The 12,642-nt window shown below is 45.3% G+C and overlaps 5 non-coding genes across 5 annotated transcripts; all 5 read right to left on the bottom strand.

Moving 5' to 3' along the window:
• Positions 1 to 2,050: 2,050 nt before the first annotated feature.
• On the bottom strand, positions 2,051 to 2,241 carry LOC130317475 (U2 spliceosomal RNA). Its single transcript, XR_008864587.1, has one exon. It is a non-coding gene; the product is annotated as a U2 spliceosomal RNA (small nuclear RNA).
• A 2,090-nt stretch (positions 2,242 to 4,331) lies between these two features.
• Positions 4,332 to 4,522, bottom strand: LOC130317474 (U2 spliceosomal RNA). The gene has a single exon (XR_008864586.1). It is a non-coding gene; the product is annotated as a U2 spliceosomal RNA (small nuclear RNA).
• A 2,085-nt stretch (positions 4,523 to 6,607) lies between these two features.
• LOC130317472 (U2 spliceosomal RNA) lies at positions 6,608 to 6,798 on the bottom strand. Its single transcript, XR_008864584.1, has one exon. It is a non-coding gene; the product is annotated as a U2 spliceosomal RNA (small nuclear RNA).
• Positions 6,799 to 8,884: 2,086 nt separating this feature from the next.
• LOC130317471 (U2 spliceosomal RNA) lies at positions 8,885 to 9,075 on the bottom strand. The gene has a single exon (XR_008864583.1). It is a non-coding gene; the product is annotated as a U2 spliceosomal RNA (small nuclear RNA).
• A 2,081-nt stretch (positions 9,076 to 11,156) lies between these two features.
• On the bottom strand, positions 11,157 to 11,342 carry LOC130317567 (U2 spliceosomal RNA). Its single transcript, XR_008864670.1, has one exon. It is a non-coding gene; the product is annotated as a U2 spliceosomal RNA (small nuclear RNA).
• Positions 11,343 to 12,642: the final 1,300 nt, after the last annotated feature.

Genomic DNA, 12,642 nt, shown 5'->3' with positions numbered 1-12,642 from the left:
GGCACTATCACTGCTTGCTGTCAGGGAGGCTGCCAGACAATTTTCCATGCACACTCTGGGCTGGGGGGCAGTCAACCACCAGTACACACAGCAGAACCTAAACCCATACCATTATTGCTAAGCAGCAAGACAGGGGCCCATTGCACTCCCACGGGGCCTTTTTAAATGCAATCCATAACCCGGATTTGCCAGGAACCCTTCTTACTCCTCCTACTTGCATGTGACACTGGGCTTAGGATCTGCATAGGAAACACACACACAAGCACACACCTACCTTTGTTGCCTGCAGATGCCTCCTTGGCTGTCCCCAAACGGTATCAAACCAACACCCACGGGAAGCTGTAAGCATAGAGGACATGCCTGCACCCCATTGGACTTACCTGTGTGGGTTAAATCCGGGTTATTTGACAACCTATGGCGGTGATGGTTCTGCTCAGGCAGAGCAGTGCTGATGCTCCTCATAAAGCTGTCGCTGCTGTGAAGGTTCTAGGTGACATCACAAATCCCTATGGTTACATACACAACAAAGCTGGGTTGTTGTTGTTTACACTCTGCAAGGCCTGTGGAAGTGAGTGACATCATAGCACTGTAGTTCTGAGGGTTCTAGATGGATGCAACAATCTCCTGTTGCTTCTATGAAGGCCGTAATAGACGACATCACCAAACAGCTCCATAGTCACATACACAGCAAAGGAGAGATGTTGTTTACACCTAGTGATGTCAGTGGTATTGAGTGACATCACAGCACAGTGCTAAGGCTCCTGGGCCTGGACACAGCAGCGGCTGCAATATCTCAACGGAGAATACGTTTATATATATGTGTGTGTGTGCGCGTATATATATATATATATATATATATATATATATATATATATATATTTCTCCGCCGAAATCACTTTTAAACCCATTTCCACCTTTTTTTCCCTCCTCTTCCTCTTACTTTTTTTTCACGTTTTTTTACGTTTTTCTCCTTTTCGCCTCTTTTCTGGGCGTATTATTCTTCTTTTTCTTCTTTTTTTTCGTCTAATGCATACCCCATCAGTGCAGCAATGCTTATTCAATACCGCCAGCAGATGGAGACACTGGGGGATAATTTTCTAAGGATTTATACTGATTTTTCCTGTCTGAATTTGTCGCACAGAAAGTTGCAGGCCAAATATGTGTGACATTTCTGCGACTTTAGCTTCTAGAGCATTTTTACAACATTATACATAGGTGCTGAATACATAAAAAGCGACTGTTCAGCGACAGACAAGTCGCATCGGCTGAAAGTAGGCCAGAATGTCAGTCCATGTTGGAGCAGGTTTAGATACAGTCTAAAGTATAGATCTCAAAGTCTGTGCACAGAATTTAGCAAGGGCCTCGCACCTTCTGATGCATCAGGTAGGTGCACAATAGCATAGCCTAACCCTCTGTACTTTGGTCTATATTGATGCGGGACATAGACAGCCAGCTGATGACCAATCCATTAGTGCAATGGATGGCTGGAAGCATTTGTCTTTGCCTTTGCAATACCACAGAAGCAATGCATGGTCAATGTACAGCAATGACACACCTGTGTGAACAGCCAGGAGACCCCCCCCCCCCCCCCCCATGTTATGTTACATAGTTACATAGTTAGTACGGTCGAAAAAAGACATATGTCCATCAAGTTCAACCAGGGAATTAAGGGGTAGGGGTGTGGCGCGATATTGGGGAAGGGATGAGATTTTATATTTCTTCATAAGCATTAATCTTATTTTGTCAATTAGGAACATTCAGCACCCACCCGCTATCAAGGCAGCTGCCTATCATGTCATGCCCTACCTGCACAGGTGTGCTGGCTACTCAAATGATCCAATTAAGGAGGCCATTTAGTCAGCAGCAGCAGAAGTCCTGTGCCTGGACGCTCCAACAGCGGCCAGACACAAGCAGAAGCAGCAGAAGCAGCAGCACCACCTTTTGTTTTTTGGCTGCAGCAGCAGCAGCAAGGCCCACAGGGCTGGCTAGCTGGCTAGCCAGCAAGCAGGTAGCAATGAAAGTAGGAATCTTTCTTTTTAACCCTGTAAGGGGGTGGTGCACTGTACCCGAAGATACTGCCATATCGGGTCAATGCATAGGGCGACGGAAGCAAGCTTCGAAATCGGCCCCCGTTCTCAAAAATCCATTTAATATATGGTCCCCAGATAGGGGACGTATCAGATATTAAACTGATAAGAACAGATACTACACTTGATCTTAGCCAAAAGGCCGAGAAGCGATAACCGTGAAAGGGGCGGGCCCAACAAGGTCCCCTTCATGGGCACTATCACTGCTTGCTGTCAGGGAGGCTGCCAGACAATTTTCCATGCACACTCTGGGCTGGGGGGCAGTCAACCACCAGTACACACAGCAGAACCTAAACCCATACCATTATTGCTAAGCAGCAAGACAGGGGCCCATTGCACTCCCACGGGGCCTTTTTAAATGCAATCCATAACCCGGATTTGCCAGGAACCCTTCTTACTCCTCCTACTTGCATGTGACACTGGGCTTAGGATCTGCATAGGAAACACACACACAAGCACACACCTACCTTTGTTGCCTGCAGATGCCTCCTTGGCTGTCCCCAAACGGTATCAAACCAACACCCACGGGAAGCTGTAAGCATAGAGGACATGCCTGCACCCCATTGGACTTACCTGTGTGGGTTAAATCCGGGTTATTTGACAACCTATGGCGGTGATGGTTCTGCTCAGGCAGAGCAGTGCTGATGCTCCTCATAAAGCTGTCGCTGCTGTGAAGGTTCTAGGTGACATCACAAATCCCTATGGTTACATACACAACAAAGCTGGGTTGTTGTTGTTTACACTCTGCAAGGCCTGTGGAAGTGAGTGACATCATAGCACTGTAGTTCTGAGGGTTCTAGATGGATGCAACAATCTCCTGTTGCTTCTATGAAGGCCATAATAGACGACATCACCAAACAGCTCCATAGTCACATACACAGCAAAGGAGAGATGTTGTTTACACCTAGTGATGTCAGTGGTATTGAGTGACATCACAGCACAGTGCTAAGGCTCCTGGGCCTGGACACAGCAGCGGCTGCAATATCTCAACGGAGAATACGTTTATATATATGTGTGTGTGTGCGCGTATATATATATATATATATATATATATATATATATATATATATATTTCTCCGCCGAAATCACTTTTAAACCCATTTCCACCTTTTTTTCCCTTCTCTTCCTCTTACTTTTTTTTCACGTTTTTTTACGTTTTTCTCCTTTTCGCCTCTTTTCTGGGCGTATTATTCTTCTTTTTCTTCTTTTTTTTCGTCTAATGCATACCCCATCAGTGCAGCAATGCTTATTCAATACCGCCAGCAGATGGAGACACTGGGGGATAATTTTCTAAGGATTTATACTGATTTTTCCTGTCTGAATTTGTCGCACAGAAAGTTGCAGGCCAAATATGTGTGACATTTCTGCGACTTTAGCTTCTAGAGCATTTTTACAACATTATACATAGGTGCTGAATACATAAAAAGCGACTGTTCAGCGACAGACAAGTCGCATCGGCTGAAAGTAGGCCAGAATGTCAGTCCATGTTGGAGCAGGTTTAGATACAGTCTAAAGTATAGATCTCAAAGTCTGTGCACAGAATTTAGCAAGGGCCTCGCACCTTCTGATGCATCAGGTAGGTGCACAATAGCATAGCCTAACCCTCTGTACTTTGGTCTATATTGATGCGGGACATAGACAGCCAGCTGATGACCAATCCATTAGTGCAATGGATGGCTGGAAGCATTTGTCTTTGCCTTTGCAATACCACAGAAGCAATGCATGGTCAATGTACAGCAATGACACACCTGTGTGAACAGCCAGGAGACCCCCCCCCCCCCCCCCCCATGTTATGTTACATAGTTACATAGTTAGTACGGTCGAAAAAAGACATATGTCCATCAAGTTCAACCAGGGAATTAAGGGGTAGGGGTGTGGCGCGATATTGGGGAAGGGATGAGATTTTATATTTCTTCATAAGCATTAATCTTATTTTGTCAATTAGGAACATTCAGCACCCACCCGCTATCAAGGCAGCTGCCTATCATGTCATGCCCTACCTGCACAGGTGTGCTGGCTACTCAAATGATCCAATTAAGGAGGCCATTTAGTCAGCAGCAGCAGAAGTCCTGTGCCTGGACGCTCCAACAGCGGCCAGACACAAGCAGAAGCAGCAGAAGCAGCAGCAGCACCACCTTTTGTTTTTTGGCTGCAGCAGCAGCAAGGCCCACAGGGCTGGCTAGCTGGCTAGCCAGCAAGCAGGTAGCAATGAAAGTAGGAATCTTTCTTTTTAACCCTGTAAGGGGGTGGTGCACTGTACCCGAAGATACTGCCATATCGGGTCAATGCATAGGGCGACGGAAGCAAGCTTCGAAATCGGCCCCCGTTCTCAAAAATCCATTTAATATATGGTCCCCAGATAGGGGACGTATCAGATATTAAACTGATAAGAACAGATACTACACTTGATCTTAGCCAAAAGGCCGAGAAGCGATAACCGTGAAAGGGGCGGGCCCAACAAGGTCCCCTTCATGGGCACTATCACTGCTTGCTGTCAGGGAGGCTGCCAGACAATTTTCCATGCACACTCTGGGCTGGGGGGCAGTCAACCACCAGTACACACAGCAGAACCTAAACCCATACCATTATTGCTAAGCAGCAAGACAGGGGCCCATTGCACTCCCACGGGGCCTTTTTAAATGCATAACCCGGATTTGCCAGGAACCCTTCTTACTCCTCCTACTTGCATGTGACACTGGGCTTAGGATCTGCATAGGAAACACACACACAAGCACACACCTACCTTTGTTGCCTGCAGATGCCTCCTTGGCTGTCCCCAAACGGTATCAAACCAACACCCACGGGAAGCTGTAAGCATAGAGGACATGCCTGCACCCCATTGGACTTACCTGTGTGGGTTAAATCCGGGTTATTTGACAACCTATGGCGGTGATGGTTCTGCTCAGGCAGAGCAGTGCTGATGCTCCTCATAAAGCTGTCGCTGCTGTGAAGGTTCTAGGTGACATCACAAATCCCTATGGTTACATACACAACAAAGCTGGGTTGTTGTTGTTTACACTCTGCAAGGCCTGTGGAAGTGAGTGACATCATAGCACTGTAGTTCTGAGGGTTCTAGATGGATGCAACAATCTCCTGTTGCTTCTATGAAGGCCATAATAGACGACATCACCAAACAGCTCCATAGTCACATACACAGCAAAGGAGAGATGTTGTTTACACCTAGTGATGTCAGTGGTATTGAGTGACATCACAGCACAGTGCTAAGGCTCCTGGGCCTGGACACAGCAGCGGCTGCAATATCTCAACGGAGAATACGTTTATATATATGTGTGTGTGTGCGCGTATATATATATATATATATATATATATATATATATATATATATATATTTCTCCGCCGAAATCACTTTTAAACCCATTTCCACCTTTTTTTCCCTTCTCTTCCTCTTACTTTTTTTTCACGTTTTTTTACGTTTTTCTCCTTTTCGCCTCTTTTCTGGGCGTATTATTCTTCTTTTTCTTCTTTTTTTTCGTCTAATGCATACCCCATCAGTGCAGCAATGCTTATTCAATACCGCCAGCAGATGGAGACACTGGGGGATAATTTTCTAAGGATTTATACTGATTTTTCCTGTCTGAATTTGTCGCACAGAAAGTTGCAGGCCAAATATGTGTGACATTTCTGCGACTTTAGCTTCTAGAGCATTTTTACAACATTATACATAGGTGCTGAATACATAAAAAGCGACTGTTCAGCGACAGACAAGTCGCATCGGCTGAAAGTAGGCCAGAATGTCAGTCCATGTTGGAGCAGGTTTAGATACAGTCTAAAGTATAGATCTCAAAGTCTGTGCACAGAATTTAGCAAGGGCCTCGCACCTTCTGATGCATCAGGTAGGTGCACAATAGCATAGCCTAACCCTCTGTACTTTGGTCTATATTGATGCGGGACATAGACAGCCAGCTGATGACCAATCCATTAGTGCAATGGATGGCTGGAAGCATTTGTCTTTGCCTTTGCAATACCACAGAAGCAATGCATGGTCAATGTACAGCAATGACACACCTGTGTGAACAGCCAGGAGACCCCCCCCCCCCCCATGTTATGTTACATAGTTACATAGTTAGTACGGTCGAAAAAAGACATATGTCCATCAAGTTCAACCAGGGAATTAAGGGGTAGGGGTGTGGCGCGATATTGGGGAAGGGATGAGATTTTATATTTCTTCATAAGCATTAATCTTATTTTGTCAATTAGGAACATTCAGCACCCACCCGCTATCAAGGCAGCTGCCTATCATGTCATGCCCTACCTGCACAGGTGTGCTGGCTACTCAAATGATCCAAATCCAATTAAGGAGGCCATTTAGTCAGCAGCAGCAGAAGTCCTGTGCCTGGACGCTCCAACAGCGGCCAGACACAAGCAGAAGCAGCAGAAGCAGCAGCACCACCTTTTGTTTTTTGGCTGCAGCAGCAGCAAGGCCCACAGGGCTGGCTAGCTGGCTAGCCAGCAAGCAGGTAGCAATGAAAGTAGGAATCTTTCTTTTTAACCCTGTAAGGGGGTGGTGCACTGTACCCGAAGATACTGCCATATCGGGTCAATGCATAGGGCGACGGAAGCAAGCTTCGAAATCGGCCCCCGTTCTCAAAAATCCATTTAATATATGGTCCCCAGATAGGGGACGTATCAGATATTAAACTGATAAGAACAGATACTACACTTGATCTTAGCCAAAAGGCCGAGAAGCGATAACCGTGAAAGGGGCGGGCCCAACAAGGTCCCCTTCATGGGCACTATCACTGCTTGCTGTCAGGGAGGCTGCCAGACAATTTTCCATGCACACTCTGGGCTGGGGGGCAGTCAACCACCAGTACACACAGCAGAACCTAAACCCATACCATTATTGCTAAGCAGCAAGACAGGGGCCCATTGCACTCCCACGGGGCCTTTTTAAATGCAATCCATAACCCGGATTTGCCAGGAACCCTTCTTACTCCTCCTACTTGCATGTGACACTGGGCTTAGGATCTGCATAGGAAACACACACACAAGCACACACCTACCTTTGTTGCCTGCAGATGCCTCCTTGGCTGTCCCCAAACGGTATCAAACCAACACCCACGGGAAGCTGTAAGCATAGAGGACATGCCTGCACCCCATTGGACTTACCTGTGTGGGTTAAATCCGGGTTATTTGACAACCTATGGCGGTGATGGTTCTGCTCAGGCAGAGCAGTGCTGATGCTCCTCATAAAGCTGTCGCTGCTGTGAAGGTTCTAGGTGACATCACAAATCCCTATGGTTACATACACAACAAAGCTGGGTTGTTGTTGTTTACACTCTGCAAGGCCTGTGGAAGTGAGTGACATCATAGCACTGTAGTTCTGAGGGTTCTAGATGGATGCAACAATCTCCTGTTGCTTCTATGAAGGCCATAATAGACGACATCACCAAACAGCTCCATAGTCACATACACAGCAAAGGAGAGATGTTGTTTACACCTAGTGATGTCAGTGGTATTGAGTGACATCACAGCACAGTGCTAAGGCTCCTGGGCCTGGACACAGCAGCGGCTGCAATATCTCAACGGAGAATACGTTTATATATATGTGTGTGTGTGCGAGTATATATATATATATATATATATATATATATATATATATATATATTTCTCCGCCGAAATCACTTTTAAACCCATTTCCACCTTTTTTTCCCTTCTCTTCCTCTTACTTTTTTTTCACGTTTTTTTACGTTTTTCTCCTTTTCGCCTCTTTTCTGGGCGTATTATTCTTCTTTTTCTTCTTTTTTTTCGTCTAATGCATACCCCATCAGTGCAGCAATGCTTATTCAATACCGCCAGCAGATGGAGACACTGGGGGATAATTTTCTAAGGATTTATACTGATTTTTCCTGTCTGAATTTGTCGCACAGAAAGTTGCAGGCCAAATATGTGTGACATTTCTGCGACTTTAGCTTCTAGAGCATTTTTACAACATTATACATAGGTGCTGAATACATAAAAAGCGACTGTTCAGCGACAGACAAGTCGCATCGGCTGAAAGTAGGCCAGAATGTCAGTCCATGTTGGAGCAGGTTTAGATACAGTCTAAAGTATAGATCTCAAAGTCTGTGCACAGAATTTAGCAAGGGCCTCGCACCTTCTGATGCATCAGGTAGGTGCACAATAGCATAGCCTAACCCTCTGTACTTTGGTCTATATTGATGCGGGACATAGACAGCCAGCTGATGACCAATCCATTAGTGCAATGGATGGCTGGAAGCATTTGTCTTTGCCTTTGCAATACCACAGAAGCAATGCATGGTCAATGTACAGCAATGACACACCTGTGTGAACAGCCAGGAGACCCCCCCCCCCCCCCCCCATGTTATGTTACATAGTTACATAGTTAGTACGGTCGAAAAAAGACATATGTCCATCAAGTTCAACCAGGGAATTAAGGGGTAGGGGTGTGGCGCGATATTGGGGAAGGGATGAGATTTTATATTTCTTCATAAGCATTAATCTTATTTTGTCAATTAGGAACATTCAGCACCCACCCGCTATCAAGGCAGCTGCCTATCATGTCATGCCCTACCTGCACAGGTGTGCTGGCTACTCAAATGATCCAATTAAGGAGGCCATTTAGTCAGCAGCAGCAGAAGTCCTGTGCCTGGACGCTCCAACAGCGGCCAGACACAAGCAGAAGCAGCAGAAGCAGCAGCACCACCTTTTGTTTTTTGGCTGCAGCAGCAGCAAGGCCCACAGGGCTGGCTAGCTGGCTAGCCAGCAAGCAGGTAGCAATGAAAGTAGGAATCTTTCTTTTTAACCCTGTAAGGGGGTGGTGCACTGTACCCGAAGATACTGCCATATCGGGTCAATGCATAGGGCGACGGAAGCAAGCTTCGAAATCGGCCCCCGTTCTCAAAAATCCATTTAATATATGGTCCCCAGATAGGGGACGTATCAGATATTAAACTGATAAGAACAGATACTACACTTGATCTTAGCCAAAAGGCCGAGAAGCGATAACCGTGAAAGGGGCGGGCCCAACAAGGTCCCCTTCATGGGCACTATCACTGCTTGCTGTCAGGGAGGCTGCCAGACAATTTTCCATGCACACTCTGGGCTGGGGGGCAGTCAACCACCAGTACACACAGCAGAACCTAAACCCATACCATTATTGCTAAGCAGCAAGACAGGGGCCCATTGCACTCCCACGGGGCCTTTTTAAATGCAATCCATAACCCGGATTTGCCAGGAACCCTTCTTACTCCTCCTACTTGCATGTGACACTGGGCTTAGGATCTGCATAGGAAACACACACACAAGCACACACCTACCTTTGTTGCCTGCAGATGCCTCCTTGGCTGTCCCCAAACGGTATCAAACCAACACCCACGGGAAGCTGTAAGCATAGAGGACATGCCTGCACCCCATTGGACTTACCTGTGTGGGTTAAATCCGGGTTATTTGACAACCTATGGCGGTGATGGTTCTGCTCAGGCAGAGCAGTGCTGATGCTCCTCATAAAGCTGTCGCTGCTGTGAAGGTTCTAGGTGACATCACAAATCCCTATGGTTACATACACAACAAAGCTGGGTTGTTGTTGTTTACACTCTGCAAGGCCTGTGGAAGTGAGTGACATCATAGCACTGTAGTTCTGAGGGTTCTAGATGGATGCAACAATCTCCTGTTGCTTCTATGAAGGCCATAATAGACGACATCACCAAACAGCTCCATAGTCACATACACAGCAAAGGAGAGATGTTGTTTACACCTAGTGATGTCAGTGGTATTGAGTGACATCACAGCACAGTGCTAAGGCTCCTGGGCCTGGACACAGCAGCGGCTGCAATATCTCAACGGAGAATACGTTTATATATATGTGTGTGTGTGCGCGTATATATATATATATATATATATATATATATATATATATATATATATTTCTCCGCCGAAATCACTTTTAAACCCATTTCCACCTTTTTTTCCCTTCTCTTCCTCTTACTTTTTTTTCACGTTTTTTTACGTTTTTCTCCTTTTCGCCTCTTTTCTGGGCGTATTATTCTTCTTTTTCTTCTTTTTTTTCGTCTAATGCATACCCCATCAGTGCAGCAATGCTTATTCAATACCGCCAGCAGATGGAGACACTGGGGGATAATTTTCTAAGGATTTATACTGATTTTTCCTGTCTGAATTTGTCGCACAGAAAGTTGCAGGCCAAATATGTGTGACATTTCTGCGACTTTAGCTTCTAGAGCATTTTTACAACATTATACATAGGTGCTGAATACATAAAAAGCGACTGTTCAGCGACAGACAAGTCGCATCGGCTGAAAGTAGGCCAGAATGTCAGTCCATGTTGGAGCAGGTTTAGATACAGTCTAAAGTATAGATCTCAAAGTCTGTGCACAGAATTTAGCAAGGGCCTCGCACCTTCTGATGCATCAGGTAGGTGCACAATAGCATAGCCTAACCCTCTGTACTTTGGTCTATATTGATGCAGGACATAGACAGCCAGCTGATGACCAATCCATTAGTGCAATGGATGGCTGGAAGCATTTGTCTTTGCCTTTGCAATACCACAGAAGCAATGCATGGTCAATGTACAGCAATGACACACCTGTGTGAACAGCCAGGAGACCCCCCCCCCCCCCCCCCCATGTTATGTTACATAGTTAGTACGGTCGAAAAAAGACATATGTCCATCAAGTTCAACCAGGGAATTAAGGGGTAGGGGTGTGGCGCGATATTGGGGAAGGGATGAGATTTTATATTTCTTCATAAGCATTAATCTTATTTTGTCAATTAGGAACATTCAGCACCCACCCGCTATCAAGGCAGCTGCCTATCATGTCATGCCCTACCTGCACAGGTGTGCTGGCTACTCAAATGATCCAATTAAGGAGGCCATTTAGTCAGCAGCAGCAGAAGTCCTGTGCCTGGACGCTCCAACAGCGGCCAGACACAAGCAGAAGCAGCAGAAGCAGCAGCACCACCTTTTGTTTTTTGGCTGCAGCAGCAGCAAGGCCCACAGGGCTGGCTAGCTGGCTAGCCAGCAAGCAGGTAGCAATGAAAGTAGGAATCTTTCTTTTTAACCCTGTAAGGGGGTGGTGCACTGTACCCGAAGATACTGCCATATCGGGTCAATGCATAGGGCGACGGAAGCAAGCTTCGAAATCGGCCCCCGTTCTCAAAAATCCATTTAATATATGGTCCCCAGATAGGGGACGTATCAGATATTAAACTGATAAGAACAGATAAGGTTTCAACAAAATTTTATTGAATAAATAAGAAACCATACAAAATTTAAAATGCAAAATAATAAAAGGTTCACAAAAGTTTTAAAATACAAATAATAAAACCAGTAATAAAAGGAGAAAAAATTAAAATGGCAGGATAAAACATTATACAAATGTCATAAAAACTGATTATACTGTTATTTCGTTCCATAGAGGCAGACACCACATGGATGCTGCCTCGCTGGCCCCTAACTGTTTCTTGTCTCTTAGGTAATAGATGTACATCTCACTCAGGGCCAGCTTTATACAGTTTTTAACATCAATAAAATCATGTTTAAAAAGTAAGATGTTCCTAACTTTCCAGATGGCATTTTTAAAACAATTAATAATCATCCAGCAGATCATCTGCTGTTTAAAATTGGGGCAGTTAAAAAGACCGTAAAAGACACATTCGTGATTAAAATCTTTTAGGCCGCAGGCCCACTTCAAAAGTGGGCCTACCTTCCTCCAAAGCTCCCGTGCAAAAGGGCAGTTCCAAAATATGTGCAGCACCGTTTCGTCCACTCCGCAGCCATCTCTCGGGCACTTGGCTCTCGCCACCAGTCCTCGCCTGTGCTGGAACTCACGAGTAGGGAGGCACTGGTGGACGATTGCCCAGGCAAGATCCCTGTGTACATTCGCCAGAAACTTCCCGTACACGTTCCGCCATACCTTTTTGGATCTTGCCTGTGTGAAATTGGACACTGCCAGGGTAACCTCACTCCGCCTGAGGACCTTTGATACCTTTCTCTGGTCCCCCAGTATGTCAGGCTCCAAATCTTGGAGACCTAGGAGCCTGACTGTCTTTTCCAACACCACATAATGTTTTGGGGGACACAGAAGCACCGGAGCGTTCAGAGGGATGTGCAACCATCTTTTAAAAACCATGCCCGCAGCGTACCTTAAAAAGCAGCTAAAAATGCCATTGGATTTAATAATCTTAAAACAGAAACAGAAATACTTTATGTAAAAGAAAGTAAAAAGGTTAGGAACATCTTTCCCGCCATTATCTCTACTTTTGTACATAAAATCACGCTTTAATTTCTCCATTTTTGAACCCCATAAAAAAGTAAAAACAATTCTAGTTACTTTTTTAATGTATAAAATAGATGGAGGAAATACCATGGCAATGTATAGCATAATAGGGAGTAAAACCATCTTTATTATTAAAATCTTCCCCTCCATGGTAAGGTTTCTAAGATTCCACATTAAAATCTTCTTCTCCATCTTAGCTATAGCTGAATCCCAGTTAGGGCTCCCATCATTGACCTGGTTAAAAACAATACCTAAAACTTTAATTTGATCCTGTTGCA

Source organism: Hyla sarda, unplaced genomic scaffold (assembly GCF_029499605.1).
Source record: "Hyla sarda isolate aHylSar1 unplaced genomic scaffold, aHylSar1.hap1 scaffold_200, whole genome shotgun sequence".
In the NCBI taxonomy this organism is placed as follows: domain Eukaryota; kingdom Metazoa; phylum Chordata; class Amphibia; order Anura; family Hylidae; genus Hyla; species Hyla sarda.
This window is presented reverse-complemented; position numbering and strand designations above follow the sequence as displayed.